Source organism: Panthera pardus, unplaced genomic scaffold, assembly GCF_024362965.1.
Source record: "Panthera pardus isolate Hobbes unplaced genomic scaffold, ASM2436296v1 HiC_scaffold_18, whole genome shotgun sequence".
Taxonomy (NCBI): Eukaryota; Metazoa; Chordata; class Mammalia; order Carnivora; family Felidae; genus Panthera; species Panthera pardus.
Window position 1 is genome coordinate 35,337,278 of NW_026526743.1, and position 19,049 is coordinate 35,356,326.

At 45.2% G+C, this 19,049-nt stretch overlaps 1 long non-coding RNA gene across 1 annotated transcript; it reads left to right on the forward strand.

Annotated features, from left to right (window-relative positions):
* The first annotated feature begins 38 nt into the window (after window positions 1-38).
* LOC109270840 (uncharacterized) lies at window positions 39-16,669 on the forward strand. The gene is made up of 3 exons (XR_002081706.2): window positions 39-415; window positions 6,475-6,662; window positions 16,349-16,669. It is a non-coding gene; the product is annotated as an uncharacterized LOC109270840 (long non-coding RNA).
* The last annotated feature ends 2,380 nt before the right edge of the window (window positions 16,670-19,049 follow it).

A 19,049-nucleotide genomic window follows, 5' to 3' on the forward strand; every position in this document is an offset into this window, starting at 1 on the left:
CCGCCCGAGGAGGGATGGACCCAGCACCAGCCAATGATCGTACCCAGCCCGTGGCTCCCGCCCAATCACCGTGAGGTGCCCGCGGATTTAAACCAATCACACACTATCACTTGCAGAAGTCAAGGAAGAAACCAGGCTCCTGCTAGCAACTACCAATCCGGACTCCTACTTCGCGGGTTTTGGCCAATTGCCGCTCACCCGTCCCTGGGGACTGGAGTCGGCGCTCTCGCGCCTGCGCTCGAGAGGAAGACCAATGGAGAGACGCAGATAACTTCGATTTGGGGCTTCATGGACTTCCCACCTGCCCTCGAGGTCTTCCACCAATAAGGGCCTGGGATTGCCTCCGAGAAACAATAAATAAGGGAGGGGGCCCACAAACCCTCACCTCCCTGCGCGGGAACTACTTTGAGTTACGGTAAAGCACTTTCCCCCACTCTCCGTTCTCTTTCCAAGTGTCAAGTCCGGTACGCTGCGGGGCGACGTTCCCCTCCCCTCGCGTTCCTTTGGCAGAGAACGCCAACTAGCAAGAAACAAGCCAGACTGTAACGAGTGATGGCGCTTTGCTTTCTGGGATATGTAGTCGTCCCTCATCCGCGCGCCCCATTCCTGTCGCAAAAGTATCGCGTCTTTTTCCGTCACTGACTGCGTCCCAAGAGAGCAGTGTGTGCTGGAGAATGTAGTCTCCTATTTGGTCCTAATTTGCTTCACTTTCATCAGAACTTTGTCTTCTATGTAGTTCTGCCTATTGAAGAAGAGATCTCTTACAGAGACATAGGAAGCTAAGGTTCTCTTTTTAGCTTATTCCCTGTAATGGGTATCAGAAAGGATACCTATCAGAAAGGCTCTCCGGAGAAAAAGCATAGAAACCTATATTTTGCTGCGATTTATCTATAGCAGACTATAAGACTTTATAGTCACCTATTCCCAGACAAAAGTAGAAGGACCGGGAAGGAAGTGTTGACTGGTTGGTTTTCGCTACCTTTGGAAAAAATACCTATCCTCATCACTCCCTCCTAGGCTAGACTCAGTAGCTTGTCTCCTAGCCATCTGTTTTCATACTACCCTTTGTGTCTAAAAATACCTTTTTTAAAATCGTGATAAAAAACACTTCACATAAAATTTATCATCTTAACCATTTTTTAATGTTCTGTACAGTAGTGTTAAATATATGTCCATTGTCATACAACTGATCTCTAGAACTTTTTCATTTTGTAAAACTGAAATTGTGTACCAGTTGAACAACTCCCAATTTCCTCCCTCCAGTCCCTGACAACCACCATTGTACTTTCTAAGAGTTTGTCTTTTTGTGATTGGTTTCTTTCACTTAACATAATGTCCTAAAAATACTTTTTGACATCTGCCTTTCCTTGGTTGGAGGCCAACTCTTTTACCAAACATTTATTCATTGTCTTATGTTTTCAAGCAACTGTATGAAACCCAGGAACCCCACATGAAGCTAGGGCAAGGGCTGTTTCAGTCTCGTTTATTGCTGTATTCCCAGCACCTAGCACAGTACCTAGCACATGGTAGACACACAAACAAATGAATGCTGAAAAATCAGGAGACAGAGAAATAGACTTATAACATCATAATCTTAGTGGTAAAAGACCCCTCAAACATATCAAGGATGAGGAATAAATCTTTGTGTACAGCGTTGCTGTATAAAATTGCTAAAACATCTGTGGATAGCATTTTAGCCAAGTTTATCAAAATTGAAAGCGCATAAGCCCACTGACCCAGTAATTCCATGTCTAGGAATTTATTCCACAGGTGAACATTGCAAATTTGTATAGATATGAGTGTATAAAAATTCACTGACACATTGTTTATGGGGCCTCTCAAAATCGGAAACAATACAGAACGGGTTAAATAAATGTATGCTACATTCATACAATGGAATACTATTTAGTTTTTGAAAAGAATGAGGCAAATCTATATGTACTTCAATGAAATGATTCCAAGATTTACTGTTTTTTTTTTAATTTTTTTAAAGTTTATTTTTTAGAGAAAGACAGAGCATGAGTGGGGCAGGGGCAGGGAAAGAGTGAGACACAGAATCAAAAGCAGGCTCTAAGCTATCAGCACAGAGCCTAATGTGGGGGTCGAACTCATGATCCGAAGATCATCACCTGAGCTGAAGTCAGATGCTCAACCAGCTGAGCCACCAGGAGCCCCTCAAGATTTATTGTTAAATTTAAAAAGGTGTACAATAGAAAAAACAATAGCATAATCATTACGTTACCATCTGTGTAGGAAAAAAATAACTGTCTATATTTACATATAACTGAATGCATAAAAGGCTTGGAGCTGCGTCTGGGTGGCTCAGTCGGTTGAGCATCTGACTCTTGATACCTGCTCAGGTCATGATCTCATGGTTCCTAATATCAAGCCCCACGTTGGATTCCCTCCCTCCTCTCCCTCTCCCCCTCACCTGCTTGGGCTCGCTCTCTCTCTCTCTCAAAATAAATAAATAAACATGGGGGGGGGGGCTTGGAAAGATATACGTCCCTACCAAACTGACACTAGTGGTTATCCCTGGGGAGGGAAGTAAAATGAAGAAGGGTAAAGGGAACTTTTGCTTTTTATTCTCTACATCACCACACTATTTGAACTGTTTACAAAGCAGATGTATTCATGTCTTTTTGTATAATTTACATTTTTTCTTTTTTAGAAAAGAGACTGATAGCCATAAAGGTCAACTATCTAAGGTTAACTCTGTAATTCTACAACTAGTTCAGGCCTCAAACATAGATCTCCTAAAATAAGATAAGTTGACAGAAAACTGAGTTGCCTTTCCCCACTTCAGCCTGTCTCTGCCAGAAAAATGACTTGCTACTTAATACTGAGACTGTTCCAGGACATTCTTAAAGCCCACTGCAGTCCCTACCCTGGAAATAACACATCAATACCACTCCTGAGGACCTGACCTGCCTTGAGGACTTAGTCAAGTACCTGCAGGATTCACACAATAGCCTGGAGATCAAAGTCCTTCAACTGTGTGTTGTCAAGAATTCTGGGTGGCTTCCATCCCTACTAGAAGTGGAGAGACCTTATAGAATGTTTACCAACTGTAAAAGGTAAAGGAGATTCACCTGGTGTACTTTTTCATTTTACTGAAAAACATAGTAGGAAATCATGCCCAAACTATTTTACTAGAGACCTTCACAAAAGATTCACTAAATCACTCAGCAATTACGTGTCCTAGGGTTCAAAACGTATTTAGAAACAGAACACTTCAGCCAGCTGTTAATTACTCACCTGGCCTCTTTCCTCAGCCTTCTTCTTCTGATCCTTCACCCCCCAATTAATTGTGCATCCCAAGCTCTGGAAGAATTTTACAAACTCTTTTAATTGTTTCCCGAAATAGCCTGGAGGAGGAAACCTAAGTCTCAGGAAACAAAAGCCTTACTGAATTGGGTTGCAATCAGTTGAGGCAAAAGTACCTAGAAGACAAAGGACTTTGAGACTTTTAGATCTGTGGGGCACCTGGGTGGTTCAGTCAGTTAAGTGGCAGGTCATGATCTCAGTTTCTTGAGTTCTCGTGAGTTCCAGCCCCACATCGGGCTCTGTGCTGACATCTCAGAGCCTGGAGCCTGCCTCAGATTCTGTGTCTCCCTCTCTCTCTGCCCCTCCCTCGCTCAGGCTGTGTCTCTCTCTGTCTCTAAAAATAAAAAAAGATTAAAAAAAAAAAAGATCTGTGCGAACTATATATGTTTAGGTGCTTGGAAGAAGGGTGAACAACAACAACAACAAAAAAGCAAGCAGAAATACAAGACTTACTACTTCACATTCCCCTTTTTCGGTGCCATTTATCAGATGGTTCAGTAAATTCAATTTACAGTACTGACTACCTTAGGATTCTCTGTCCTATCCAGAGCAGCTCCCTGACAGCCCAACCCTAAGTTCTGATCTCCTTCCAGCCCATCACCACTGCCTAGCAGCAAAGCTCCTGACTCCCTAAGCACCCATGCTTTGGTATCACTTTGGTGGCTCTACCCCGAGGGCAGTGTGTCCAGGGAAGCACACTGCAAAAAACTCACTGAGAAGTTCTGAAACTCAAGTCCTAAACCAGGCTGTACCCCTAACTTTCTGTGTAACCTTGGGAGGGTCATTCCCTTCCCTGGACCAGTTCTTTCCTTCTTCACTACTCTGAGGATATCGGGCAAGATTACATGGCTCCCCGGTTGTGCACTTTTGACTTCTAAGAAGCCAAGGACCTACTGTGGGGTGCTGGAATTCTTATGTGTGCATAGGTTTCTTTGATCAGCCAATATATTCTAAAAATACAACTTTACATGCTTTATCCCATCCACACCTCAGGACCCTGTGAGGTACAGATTGAGTTATTTACCCCATGTTACAGATCATAAAACCAAGGCTTAGAGAAGCTGAGTCACTCGCTGGAGGTCACATACCTAGTCAATGGGAGAGCAAGTGTTGAAACCCAACCTGTCTGATTTCAGGGCTCATATTCTCAGGCACCATGCTCTTAGTCGTTGTTTGGAAAAACCCCTGCCCAGGTTACTTCCCAGCTGTAATGTTCAATGGCCCATCAGCAACCAGATAGTTTCCAAACCAAAACCAAAATATATATATATATATATATATATATATATATATATATATATATATATATAATCTGACAGGGTGTTATAAATTAGTGATACAGGTCCTGAAAATACTGCTGTGTGTTTGGTGTTTTCCAGTTGAGTTTGCATTTGAATTACTAGATCCTATCCTTAACAGGAAATTTGTTCTAGGACTGTGTAGGAGCTTCTGACTTAATTTAAGGCTGTTAGTCCCCTGTCTCTTTTCATGAGAGAACACGGAAGAAGCTCGGAAGGAACAGGAAAGGCCACACAGCATGGCCTCTGGTTCATGGATACTTTAGAATTATCTAAATGGATGCTTGCACACAAATTAGGGCAGGTCTAAGAAATATGCCTGGGGTCCAGGCAGATGAGTGAACCGTAGGACTACTGATAGAACTCTGAGCTGGACAAAGTCTGTGACTCTGCTCTAATTTTCTGTGTCCTCTCTGATTACAGACCTAATGATTGAAGTGGTTGTCTGTATGCTGGACTTTTAGCTCAAACTCTTTCCTTCACCCATCTGGGCGCCTGCCTTGGCAGATAGTTCATTTTGTATTACAGACTTCTCAGGGCACTATCTGAGCCCCAATGTAGACTTAACATTCTTTTTTCATATTTATAATTGCTTTAAAGAATTTTTTTTTTAAATCCAAGTTAGTTAACATACAGTGTCATAATGGTTTCAGGTAGACTTAACATTTTTTTTTACCTAACATTTATCTCTGTGATCATTTCAGAGACCTTAGAGATGTAAACTTGAACCGTGTCCTGAACAGGAGAAGGGGTGGGCAATAAATTGGGGATTGCCCTCCAAACTCCTCTTCAGCACTCCATACTTCCCTCTCTAGGGCATAAGTGCATCAGAAATTTAACCTCTTCCAAATACAGCCAGGTGCTCCTAGATGGCCATCTTCTTGATGTAACCTTGTATGGTGGCAGAGGCAAGGGAACTCTCTGGGATCCCTTTTATAAGGGCACAAATCTCATTCGTAAGTGCTCCACCCTCATGACCTAATCATTTCCTAAAGGCCCCACCTCCCGATATCATCACTTTGGGATGGCGATATGTTTACCTGCATTTTAGGCTGTTTAATTTTTAGCTATCTGCCTCAGCATGGTGATGGGCTCATAGTAGGTGCCCTATAAATATGGAATAAATAAGTGAATGAATGGTTCTTTTATTTTTTTACTTTTTTTTCCTGAAGTTTATTTATTTTTGAGAGAGAGAGAGAGAGAGAGAGAGAGCAAGGGGTAGAGAGAGAGGGAGACACAGAATCCAAAGCAGGCTCCAGGCTCTGAGCTGCCAGCACAGAGCCCAATGTGGGGCTTGAACTCTGAAAGGTAAGATCATGACCTGAGCCGAAGTAGGATGCTTAACTCATTGAGTTACCCAGGTGCCCTTAAAAAACTCTTGAAGAGAGTCAACTCCAGAGAATCACTTCTTTTTAATAGGCTGTTGATCATATACAACATCTAATCCTGCTGTCTCGATATAGACAATAGACAAATAGATACATCTGTCCAAAGGGGGGGGGGGGTAAGTAGAGGTGTAGAAAAATGGCTTTCAAAGTTACCTTTAAGTAAGAAAGCCTCTCAACATGCAACTTGTGTTAAGGTTTATTTTTTCTAAATCGCTGGCAAGAATTTGATCCCTCCCATCAGCTCTAGGAGTCAGGATATGAGCCAGAGAAAGTTTTCTGTCACTTTGCAGATGCGAAAATAGAGACTCAGAAGAGCTTAGTGTCTCTATTAAGGTCAAGTAGCAAATTAGAGGCAGAACCTTCACTGGAACCCGGCAGCTTCTGGAGAATTCCAGGAGCAGCTTACTTGTCCATCCTCCTCACGTAGACCTTTTTTGTCTTCCCCCTTTTCCTCTTCCCAGATTTCACTACTTTGGCGATAGCAGCATAGAGCTTTGGAGAAGGGCAGTGAGAGTGCTTGGAAGGGGAGGCACCTCAAGAGAAGCAGATTGGGTGTACGGGAAGACCCAGCCTTTGGGGAACCTAACCCACATATGAGGAAGATCACAATTCTTCAGGAAGCTTTTGAACATCTCCAGAGCCTGAACAGGTTGGTATTGGAGCACTAGGACACCTGAGCCCTTTGAAAAGAAAGGTCAAATCATTAGTACCAGTTATCTGGCTAGTACGTTTCTGTAGAGCAATTGTTCTCACAGTGGAGTTCCCTCAGCAGCAGCAGCAACTCCATCATGGAACTTGTAAGAAATACACATTCTTTTTTTTTTTTTTTTTAATGTTTATATTTTTGAGAGACAGAGAGTGAGCAGAGGAGGGGCAGACAGAGAGGGAGACAAAGAATCCAAAGCAGGGTCCAGGTTCTGAGCTGTCAGCACAGAGCCTGACATGGGGCTCAAACTGCGAGATCATGACCTGAGCCAAAGTTGGATGCTCAACAAACTGAGCCACCCAGGCACCCCCTCCCCCACCCCCTTTTTTTTTTAAGATTTATCATTATTCTTACATTAGAAAGAGAGAGAGAGAGAGTGTGTGTGTATGAGCAGGGGGCAGGGGGAGAGGGAGAGAGAATCTTAAGCAGGCTCTACACTCAGTGCAGAGCCCAATGAGGGGCTCAATCCCATGACCCTGGGATCATGACCTGAGCTGAAATCAAGACGCTCTCGACGCTCAGCTGACCGAGGCACCCAGGTGCCCCCCAAAACACACTCCTTTACACTCTAGCCCAGATCTACAGAATCCAACACCCTGGGGCTAGAGCCCACCAGGCTACCCTCCTAGTGATTCTGATATGTTTTAAACTTTGAAAAGCACTGCTCCAGAGTTGAAGTTTTATATTAACTTTTTTTTTTTTTTTTTAGCAGAAAAAGTACTAACTTTTTTTTTTTCTTATGCTATAGAGGCCTGGATAGAGAGACAGGGGAGATCACTGGAGATGTTTGGGGGCTTCTTGGGGAAGGTGGTATTTGAATGGGGACTTTATGACCCTAACCTCAGTCTTCCTAATTATATTCTCCAAGCTATGGGGCTTCTAACTGCATCCACTTTTCTCAGGTCCCCAAACCACAGCTGTCTTTAAGTCCAGAACAAGTCCTGGGGTCTCAAGCCAGGAACTTGGTTCTTTCTGGCTGGGTCCCATTTGGCACCCTTCACTCGTTGAAGGGTGAAGAGCTTCCCTCCCTACCCCCAGGAGGACCTAGCCCAGATTGAGTCCTGAGTCACTTCCCCTGTGCAGGTTCTGGTGAGACACTGGTTAGGAGTTGGGTGGCCCCACCTTGATTCTGAGGAGTGAGATCTCATATTCTTTACAGAAGCCAGCAGCCTATTTGTTCCAATATCAGATAGTGGCTCACTATCTAGGAGACCAAAGAAGTGGGTCACTCAGCAACTGTGTTTTCTTTAGCCTCTGCAAAGAGGCTCCTCCTTAAAGTAACCCTCAGACCAACCGACCCCTATTTGGGTTTCCTCTCACAGCTACCAGCTCTGAGGGTATTTCTGGCTAGAGCATCAGGTACTTATGAGCCAGTAACTCTCCCAGCTCTACAGCCACTGCCCCTCCATCACAAGGGCAGAACTTTCATTTCTTCCACAAATAACCATTGCTTAGACATCCACCATGCCCTAGATTGTAGCTCAGAAGAGTACAGGCCCTTCAGGTGCTGGCTGATGTTGCTCGCAGGCTAGCAGAGAAGCCAACTGTCAAACAAAGAATTACAAGTATAATAAATGTTAATAAATGGGGAAGCACAGGAAGCTTTGGGGAGTCTATAACCCAGTGTAGGCATTCAAGCATTCTCTAAGGATGTGGAAGGAGTAGGAGTTCTCTGGATAGAGTGGCAGAGAGAGTTTGCATCCCAACAAAGACCCGAGCCTTACAGAGATGACACTGGCGTCTGTGGACATCTTTGAGGAATTGAAAGGCCAGGAGAGCTGGAGTTGAGAGAAGTAGCTGGAGACCTGCTAGAGCAGCCTTGCTCAGCCCTTTATCCTTAAGGGCTCTGGAAACCTTTGAAGGGTGGGGTAGAACAGGTGACATACTAATATGTGCATTGTTTTAAGGTCACATTGACTGTACCAAGGAGAAAGGGCGGGTGCCCAGCCAGAGAAGTTAATAGGAGGCTAACCAGGAAGCTACCCCAAGGAGGGGGGGGGGGGGAACGCTGGGTAGAGCATCAGAGGGAAGTGAGGCCACCAGAGGGAAGGGAGATAAAAGTGTGGGGCTTTGGCAACCTACCTATGAAAGGTGAGGGAGGAAAAAGTTAAGTCTGCCCCAGGTGACTCACCCCCACAAAGCAGGAACAATGGAGGAGTAATGGTGGGTTCAAGGTGCCTGTGAATCACCCAAGAGGAGAGATTGAGAGACCCCTGGGCTAAGGCTGCAGGACAAGGAGCTGGGAGACAGACTGCTGATGGGGACTGAAGTCTCGGGCAGAAGGGCTGCTGTGGGGGAGACTTCGGAGAGCAGAGGCCTCAAGGCCCTGAGAAGAGGTGCCTCCATTCACAGTTAAGGAGGGAAGAGCCTCGGGACAGCCCAGCCCAAGAGGATGAGGACGAGTAGAGGCTAAGCGAGGTCACAGAATCACAGAAGCCAGAGCACTGAGAGACTCTAGTTGTTTTGGTGCAGTCCAGCAAGGAAGGGATTGACAAGGCCTCAGGCTGTGTGACCGGGCTGATGGTGACCTTGGAGAGAGCCATTTCTGTGGAATGAGGGGGGAGAAGCCAGATCTGAGTGGGAGATGTAGCTGGAAGGGAGAGGAGAGGTTTTTGTTCTGTTTTGTTTTTTTAAGATGGAGAGATTGGTGCATATTTAAATGCTAATGAACTTCTTTTGGAAAGAAGTTATCTCTCCTCGGGTTTTAGATAGCTTTTTAGATAGCTCGAGGGACAAGGTCTCCTTCTTTGTTTCCAAAAGGAAGGAAGAAATTTTTGGCCTTTGATCTCTCCCACCCTGCCTACCTGACGGTTCTTCTCCCAGGCAGAATGTATGGGGGGGGGGCAGCCCCCATTTTGGAGGGGTACTGGAAGCCCCTCATTCCCAGGCTGCTGATTTCTGGAAGAACAAAGGACCTCAGCACTCCACTCTGACCCAGGATTCCTCACCTGCTACTTCAGGGCCTCCACAAACCTCTCCCCACCCAGGAAATTGCAGGCCAGGTTACTGTCCCCCGTGTAGACAAAAGGGCACAAAGGTCATTTTGCCGCAACTTACAGCAGAATGGGCCCCGTCACATCCTGCCTCTGGTACTGAGACCTAACCTGGGAGCTGAGGGGAGAAGAGCTAGGAACTGGGACTCCCTGGGGGCTCTTTTAAATTAGCCAAAAACTGCTCCTAGATATGGGCCTACCTGCTCCCCCAGGATGACAGTTCTATCCCACATCCTCTTCCTGGACCCTAGGGCCCTCACCTCCATGTCCTCTGCTTCCAATCGAATAGCTGCCTCTCCCTCAACCATTGCTTCTTTCAACAAATATTTGAGTACTTACAGTGTTCCTGACACTGTACAGGTGCTGGGATTGTAACAGTGTGCAAACATCCTGCCCTACATTTAATCCCCGTGGTCTCTGGCCTGTCTCTCCCTGACTGTGGGGTCACAGCCTCGCTGTAGTGACTTTACCGGTGGCTGCTGGATCTCCTCGGGTTCACCTGCACAGTCCCCAGGCACGGAGTGAGTCCCTGCCTCAGGTAATTCTGGTTTGGCTGCAAGTACAGGATGGGGCATGGATGCACTCAGGCACCCCAGGGATGGGACCATTCGGAGGCTGGAGGCAGCGAGTGTTAAGTGTAGGAAGGGGTTATGTGGTAGAGAGCCTCAGATATTCCCTCCCTCCATTCCATTATTCCACACCCAGTCCCCCCAGACTCAGTGAATCCCATAGAGATGTTCTTTTTGTTTGGAATCCCACAAACTTTTTCTATGCTTTATACCCCTGATCCATTTCTTTTTTTTTTTTTTTAACTTTTTTTAAAAGTTTTATTTATTTATCTTGAGAGGGGGAGAGAGAGAAAGAGCATGAGCAGGGGAGGGGCAGAGAGAGGGTCCCAAGCAGTTCTGCACTGCCAGCACAGAACCCGACGTGGGGCTTGAACCCACAAACCGTGAGATCATGACCTGAGCCAAAGTCAGCCACTTAACTGACTGAGCCACCCAGGTGCCCCTCAAAAATAAATAAACATGAAAAAAAAATTAAAAACAAAACAGGGAGGGACAGGGGGATAAACAATAATAAATACATACATACATATATAAACAATAAATCAAGCAAGCACACTAGGCATTCAAAGTGCTGTGACAAGTAATGAAGCAGAACAAGTTGCTGGAGTGACAAAGAGGTGGGCACTTATTTTTGTTTGAGGAGATCTCTGACTAGGATCTGAGCAGAGACCTGAGGAGCTGAGGGAGGAAGCCATGCAGGCATCTAGTGGCAAAGGGTTCCAGGCCAGGGACCAGGAAGCACATAGACCCTGAGGCTGACATCTGCTGAGTCTGTAGGTGAAAATGAAGCAGAGCTGAGGTGGTGGACAGGGAGGAGGAGGGTGGTAGAATAGGAGGTCACAGAGAAATAGGACTGTGGGGCCTGTCATTCAAGGTGAGGACCTCGGCTTTCCTCTAGTAAGAAGAGAAGCCATAGAGGATTTTGAGCTGAGGATGACGAGTTTTAAAAGACTGTTGCAGGGGTCCTTGGGTGGCTCAGTCGGTTAAGCGTTCAACTTCAGCTCAGGTCTTGATATCACGGTTCGTGAGTTTGAGCCCCATGTCTCTCTGCCTCTCCCCTGCTCTTGCCCCCCCCCCCAAAATAAATAAATAACCTTAAAAAAAAAAGAGAGTAAAAGATGATTGCAAGGACAGGAGACTACAGGAAAACAAGGGTGGCAGCAGAAATTTGCAACCAAAAACCCCAAGTTGGGTGGCCCTTCGCTCAAAAAGCCAATACTCAAGAGAAGAATTTTGATTGGCAACGAATAGGAGCTTTATTCAGGAGGCCAGGCACCTGGGGAGAAAGTGGACTCTTGTCCAAAAATCAACTCTGAGGTTTCTGCCTGGCCCAAAGATTTTTAAAGGAACTTCAGGGCAGTTAATCAGTAAAAGGGAACCACAGTGGTCGGTGACACTCCTTGACCACATGCACACTCAGTGGTGCCAGCTACGGATGTTATCTCTGTATTCAGAGGTTGTGTCCTGGTGTTGTGCAAGAGGGTTTGTTCCAAGTCTTTCGAGGAAACAACGCGTGATCTATAGATATACAAAGAAAGGTTATAGATATAACCTTATACTTAGATATGCAAAGAAAGTTAACCAATCACATGGGCTAAAGGTGCTTGCTAAAACTTAAAGACTACTAAGTTGACTGGAGAGGCTGAGGCAGTGACTTCAGAATCACCAAATTAGAAGGATATTATAATAGTCCAGGCAACAGATGATGGTGGACTGGACTAGTTGCAGAGGTGGAGAAAAGCAATGCCTATAATAACGATATCCAGACTGCAAGGCATGGCTCTCACTGTCTCGCACCCCACTGACCAACCACTTACTGGGGTGGCCATGTGGAACTGGTACCTTCAGAAGAGGTTGCTTGTGTGTGTTGCCAGCATAATGCCCCTGGTAGCCTTGTGCCATCCTCCGTGCCCCCCCTCCCCGCCCCCGGCAGGGTGACTAGAGGTTGAGGGTGTTGAAGCCAATGCCCTGAATCATGCCATAGACCTCCAGGACCAGCAGAGAGAAATCAGTCCAAGATCTTTCCAGGATTAAGGGTTTAATCACAATATACTATACTTCTGGCACAAGGTCTAATTACATTGACACCCAACATGATGAAAACTTCCAGTAGGGCATGTGAGACCTGAGCTTGTGCCCTCCGGCCTCTTGGAGCTGCCCCTGGGGAACACCTGCATGAAGCTGCAGGTACCGCTACAACCTTTCCCCAGGAAGATGGTTACGAAGTACCAGCCAGCTCGGACAAGCCAGTGGGCTCTATTCTGATCTAGGGGCCAGAGTTCACTATTTATGTATGTATGTATGATTTAAACATTTTTTAACATTTATTTATTTTTGAGAGACAGAGTGCGAGCCAGGGATGGGCAGAGAGAGAGGGAGACACAGCACAGAGCCCGACACAGGGCTCAAACCTACATACTCTGAGACCATGACCTCAGCCAAAGTCGGACCCTTAACTGACTCAGCCACCCAGGTGCCCTATTTTTTTTTTAAGTTTATTTTTTTTTTTATTTTCAGAGAGAGAGAGAGAGAGAGAGCAAGCAGGAAGGCCAGAGAGAGGGAGACAGAATCCCAAGCAGGCTCCGCACCATCAGCACAGAGTCCATGCGAGGCTGGAACCCAGGAATGTGAGATCATGACTGGAGGCGAAGTTAAGAGTTGGACGTTTACTGACTGAGCCGCCCAGGTGCCCCCACAATTTATTTTTTAAAATTTGGCTCATTCAGACAGAGGCAAAGGCTCTCTGGTCCTCTTCTCCCGCCTATTGTCACTCCTTATAACTTGCCACCTATTTCCACCTGGGCATGCGCAGCAGGAACTTTGCAAGGCTGAATGGCTGCCAAACTTCTTGGCAGAAATCTGAGCTAGAGTACCCGGTAAATGCTCCTGAAGTGTTAATTCTTGTTTGAAAACCAAAATTTGGTGACCTGCAACAGCTCCCTGTATACAATAATCCTTTGTCAATGGTCAAATGAAATTGTGAATAAATAAAAGATAAAAATAAACAAAATAGATGAAGATGCGAGGTACTTCGGATTTTTGGGTTCCTGCAATGGTAAATCAGAACCCCAAGGGCCCAGCACCAGCACAGGAAGCAGAGGCAGAAACACTGCGGTGAGGCAGCCATCTCCTCTGAGTTGTTACCATTCCTGGTGAGATCTCCTGCTGCTTATTTTGTTTAAAAAAATCATATAGCACTGGGGAACCAGCTGGCTCAGTCAGCAGAGCATGTGACTCTTGATCTCAGGGTTGTGAGTTCAAACCCCATGTTGGATGTAAAGCCTACTTAAAAAAAGAAAAATCAGAGTGCTGTAGTTTGCATAAATCACTTTCTTTCTTCTTTTTTTTTTTTTAATGTTTTCTGTGTGTGTGTGTGTGTGTGTGTGTGTGTTTTATTTGAGAGAGGGAGAGGGAGAGAGAGAGTCCGATGCTCGGCAGACTGAGCCACCCAGGTGCCCCCGTGAATCACTTTCCTAATGAAATCAGAGTCAATTCAGAGTTACCTCTAGACTCTTACTTATTTGTATTTAGATATGCACACCCTGTTAGGTGGGAGAGACAGGTGTGGGGTGGTGGTATATACTGCAGGGGAAATTGAGGACAGTCCTATCTCACCCAACGGAATGAATGTTATCTCTGATGTGGATCAGGGCCTGCCTGTTGAGTGTTTTGTCATGGTCTTTGTAAGTTTCTTCCTGATTAACCCAGGATAGGGGGCAGGGTCCTCATGACAGGGGCTGTACAGCCTGAACAACCCTGCCCTTAGACACAAAAAACTGAATTCTAGTTCACACTCTGCTTCCTACTGCCTGGACAGCCTTAGGGTAGTTTGTTTTCATGTCTACAAGATGGGCATAATAATGCGAATTCTAAACAATAATAAAATTAAATCTGGAGTACATCAAACTTTTGTATTGTTTCAATTCTTTTTTTAATATTTTTAAAATATTTATTCATTTTTGAGAGACAAAGAGAGAGCATGAGTGGGGGAGGAGCAGAGAGAGATGGAGACACACAATCTAAAACAGACTCCAGGCTCTGAGCTGTCAGCACAGAGCCCGACACGGGGCTTGAACTCATGGGATGCAAGATCATGACCTGAGCTGAAGTCTGATGCTTAACCAACTGAGCCACCCAGGCCCCCCTTGTTTGAATTCTTAATAAGGACAATATATTGCCTTTGCAATTTAAAAAGCAAAAAGAGGGATGTCTGGGTGGCTCAGTTAGATAAGCATCTGACTCAGTATCAGCTCAGGTTGTGGTTGAGCTCTGCACTGACAGCATGGATCCTGCTTGGGATTCTCTCTCTGCCCCTCCCCTGCTTGTGCTCTTTCTCTCTCAAAAAATAAAAAGCAAAAAGAAAGCAGCACCTGGCTGGCTTAGTCTGAGGAACATGTGACTCTTGATCCTGGGGTTGTGAGTTTGAGCCCCATGATGGGTGTGGAGCCTACTTTAAAAAAATAAGCTAAACAATTTTTAAATAAATAAATATTGTGGAATGATTACCACAAGTTTAGTTAACAACTAATTACCTCACATAGTTAACAAATATTTTTTTTCTTATGGTGAGAACTTTTAAGATTTGCTCCACTGGAAGCTTTCAAATATACAAGACAGTATTAACTGTAGTCACCATGCTGTATATTATATCCCTAAAACTTACTCATCTTATAATTGAAAATTTTTACTTTTTGTCCACCTTCATCCATTTTCCCCACCCCCCCAAAATAAGATTTTTTATTATTTATTTTTAAATGTTTATTTATTTTGAGAGGGAGCGGGAGAGGAGAGAGAGAGAGAGAGAACAAGCAGGGGAGGGGCAGAGAAAAAGGGTGAGAGAGAATCCCAAGCAGGCTGGGTGCTGTCAGCACAGAGCCTGATGTGGGGCTCAAACTCATGAACTGTGAGATCATGACTTGACCCAAAGTCTCAGGATCAACCGACTGAGTCACCCAGGTGCCCCCAAAATAAGATTTTTTAAAACAAAATGTGGCCTCACCTATCTGCTTGCCTCACAGAATTGCTGTAAATAGAATTGGGAGTGTGTGTGTGTGTGTGTGTGTGAGAGAGAGAGAGAGAGAGAGAGAGAGAGAAAGAGAGAGTGTGTAAGGACACTGTGCATTGGGGTTATGAGCTCCTCTTTTTCCTTTGCTCTCTGCCAGCTGAAGAGGAGAGAGTTGCCCTCTCTACAGCCCTCACTGAGGAGAGGGGTGACTCACCTCATTGAAGCCATTGTCCCCTGTGTTGTAGAAGATTTTGCAGGTGTGCTCTCAGAGTCTGGTGTTGAGGGGAGTCCAGAGGCTGTAAGCAGAGAGCCGGAGAGTCAGGCTGTGAGGGCAGGGCCCCGGGGGCTCACCTCCATCCACGTGGCAGTCACTCCATTTCCTGCTGTATTAATTATCCCTGATCAGTCTAAACTGGCCTGCCTGGTGGCATTGCTTACCTCTGGCCTACACATGGCAGAAAGCAACCTGCCTCAGAGGTACATGTGCCAAGGACGGGAAGGAGATAGGACTTACTGCTGCCGGTGAGGCAGTGGTAGTAACCAAACTAGCAGAGTGTCATTGTTCAGCTGGTAGTTGCTCCTTCTGTTTCTGGCTCCAAAGCCCTGAAACCAGAAAAGACAACTAAATGCTAAGAAGCTCCCTCCTGATGGTAACAGTGATGATGTCTAACCTCAGTGGAGTGCTCACTGTGTGCCAGGGCCTGCTCTGAGCCCTTTACATTCATTGTCTCCTTTATTCACCATAACTCTGTAAAGCAGGGACTATTGTGAGAACTCCCAGTTTACAGATGGGGAAACCGAGCCACACAGCCAGTCAATGGCAGAGCCAAGATTCAAACCCAGATTGGTGCCATTTCTGGGCCTGCACTGTTAGCCACTTGGCTATGTGACCTCCTAAAGGATTAACAGTGAACTATATTCAAAATCTCAGAGCAGCTGACATCTTTCATATTAGCCTCATTTCCAGATGGGGAAACCTGTGTGCAACTGAATAAAGAAACTTTATTTAAAATGGAGTCATAAGGCCAGAAAGGGGAGCTCTCGCAACCTCCTCAATTGCAGACCTCAACACGAAGAGGCGGACCTTGCATTCTCAACAGGAGGAAACCTATACTTTACCACCCCAGCAGGAAGAAGAAAGATTTCCTCCTCCTCCAGCAACAGCCCAGCCAATGAGACACTGTCACAACTCAGCCAATGAGAAGTCACAACACTTCGAACTCCCAGTTACTCCAATGGACTTTCAGTTTACAACAGCGCCCCCCAACTCTCCACCTTCCTCTGTAAAACCTTGTTCTCTAGACTTGGCTCTGGTTTTGCCACAGCTTGTTTGTTCTGAATTGCGATTCTCTATTGTTCCTGAATAAACCTATTTTGCTGGCAAAATAACTGACAATTTTATCATTAAGGTTAACACGGGGGGGGGGGGGGGGGGGAGAACCTGGGTAGCTCAGTTGGGTAAACAACCAATTCTTGATTTCATCTCATGATTTCACAGGTTGGTGAGTTCCAGGCCTGAGACAGGCTCTGCGATGACAGTGGAGAGCCTGCTTCACATTCTGTCTCTCCCCCTCTCTTTCTGCCCCTCCCCTGCTCCTGTGCTCTCTCTCTCAAAATAAATAAATACACTTAAAAAACAAAAACGAAAACACTGGGGGTCGTGGGGTGGGGTCGGGGGAGGTCAAGGTCAAAGTTTAATCCTTATCCTACAAAGGTATTCCAATCTTTCCATTGATCTCCACCTCCAGTGCTTTTGTTGGGTCTAGGCCATCTGTCACTGTCACTTCTGCCTGGACCACAACAGTTCAACTCTTAGGCAAACCTCCTACCACCACCCCCACCCCGGCTCCCGCCTTTTTTTAAAGTAAGCTCTATGCCCAATTTGGGACTTGAACTCACAGCCATGAGAGCTAGAGTTGCCTATTCTTATTGACTGAGACAGCCAGGCACTTTTTGAGGCAAACCCTATTAAGTGAAAAATTCCATCCTAATTTAAGTACTCTCTGATGCCAAATGTGACCTTTTAAAAGGATAACAACAATCGGGCACCTGGCTGATTCAGTTGGTAGAGCACACAACTCTTCATCTCAGGGTTGCCATGAATTCAAGTCCCAGCTAGGGCCTAAACCTTACTTAAAAAATAAAAAAAATAAGGGGCGCCTGGGTGGCTCGGTTGGTTGAGCCTCCGACTTTGGCTCAGGTCATGATCTCCCTATCTGTGAGTTCAAGCACCGCGTGGGGCTCTGTGCTGACAGCTCAGAGCCTGGAGCCTGCTTCAGATTCTGTGTCTCCCTCTCTCTCTCTGACCCTCCCCCATTCATGCTCTGTCTCTCTCTGTCTCAAAAATAAATAAACATAAAAAAAATTTAAAAATAAGAACTCTAAAAGAATAAAAACAATGAAACACTTATTTATCCCTTAATATAATAATAATATAATAATAAAGAAAACACTTCTTACAAATCTGACATGATTCTTGCAATACTTTGAGCTAAATATTTATGTATATTTTGCAGATTATGTGGTAGATAAAGATGGTCACAAATTCTGTCACTAATCTCTTGGAGGGATGGGGCGTCACTCCCTTCCACTTGAATGTGATGACCAGCTATACATCAGGGTTCCCACCTCTCCCTCCTCAGAGGGAGATAATTTGCTGGAATGCCTCACAGAAGGGAGGTAAACACTTGTTCATGTTTACCAATTTATTAGAAAGAATATAATAAAAGGTACAGATGAACAGCTGATAAAGTACATAGGATGAGGTCCAGAAGGGTCCCGAGTACAGGAGGTTCTGTTCTGTGGACTTGGGGTGTGCAACCCTCCTGGCGTGTAGATGTGTTCACCAACCCAGAAGCTCTCTGAACCACATACTTTTAGGGTTTTTATGGATGCTTCATCATACAGGCATAATTGATCATTAACTCAATCTCCAACCCTTCTCTCCCTCTTGGAGGATGGGGGGTGGGGCTAAAAGTGCCATGCTTGGTCTTTCAGGTCACCAGCCCCTGTGCTGAAGCTACCCAGGAACCTGCCAATAATCACTTCATAGAACAAACCACACTCCTATCACCCAGGAATGCCAAGGGATTTAGGAGCTCTATGTCAAGAACCAGGGTAAAACAACAAATATTAGAACAAAAGTTGTTCCTGGTGCCCTTATTACTTAGGAAATTACAAAGATTTTAGGAACTTTGTACCAGGAATTGGGAGCAGAAGCCAATATACATATTTTCTATTATTTAACAAATTGTATTGTTATCAAAGAATGGAGGAGGGGGCCAGGCAGTCGCTGTTGCAACAAATATTGTAATATATGGATAAGGAAAACAAAGCTCGGGGCACCTGGGTGGCTCAGTTGATTAAGGGTCCAACTCTTGATTTCGGCTCAGATCATGATCTCATGGCTCCTGAGTCTGAGCCTGCTTCAGATTCTGTGTCTCCCTCTTTCTCTGCCTCTCCCCTGTTTGCACTCTGTCTCTCTCTGTCTCTCAAAAATAAATAAATGTTAAAAAATTAAAAAAAAAAAAAAAAGAAAATCAAGGCTCAAATCAAATCAAGTCTCAGTAACTGCCTAAATCCTCATAATAAGCAACAAAACTACAATTCAAACATGGCCTTGTAGTAGATGTTCCACTTTTACTTCCCTTACTTAAAAAATTTTGGGGCATCTGGGTGCCTAAATTGGTTAAGCATCTGACCTTGGCTCAGGTCATAATCTCATGGTTCATGAATTCGAGCCACACATGGGGATCTCTGCTGT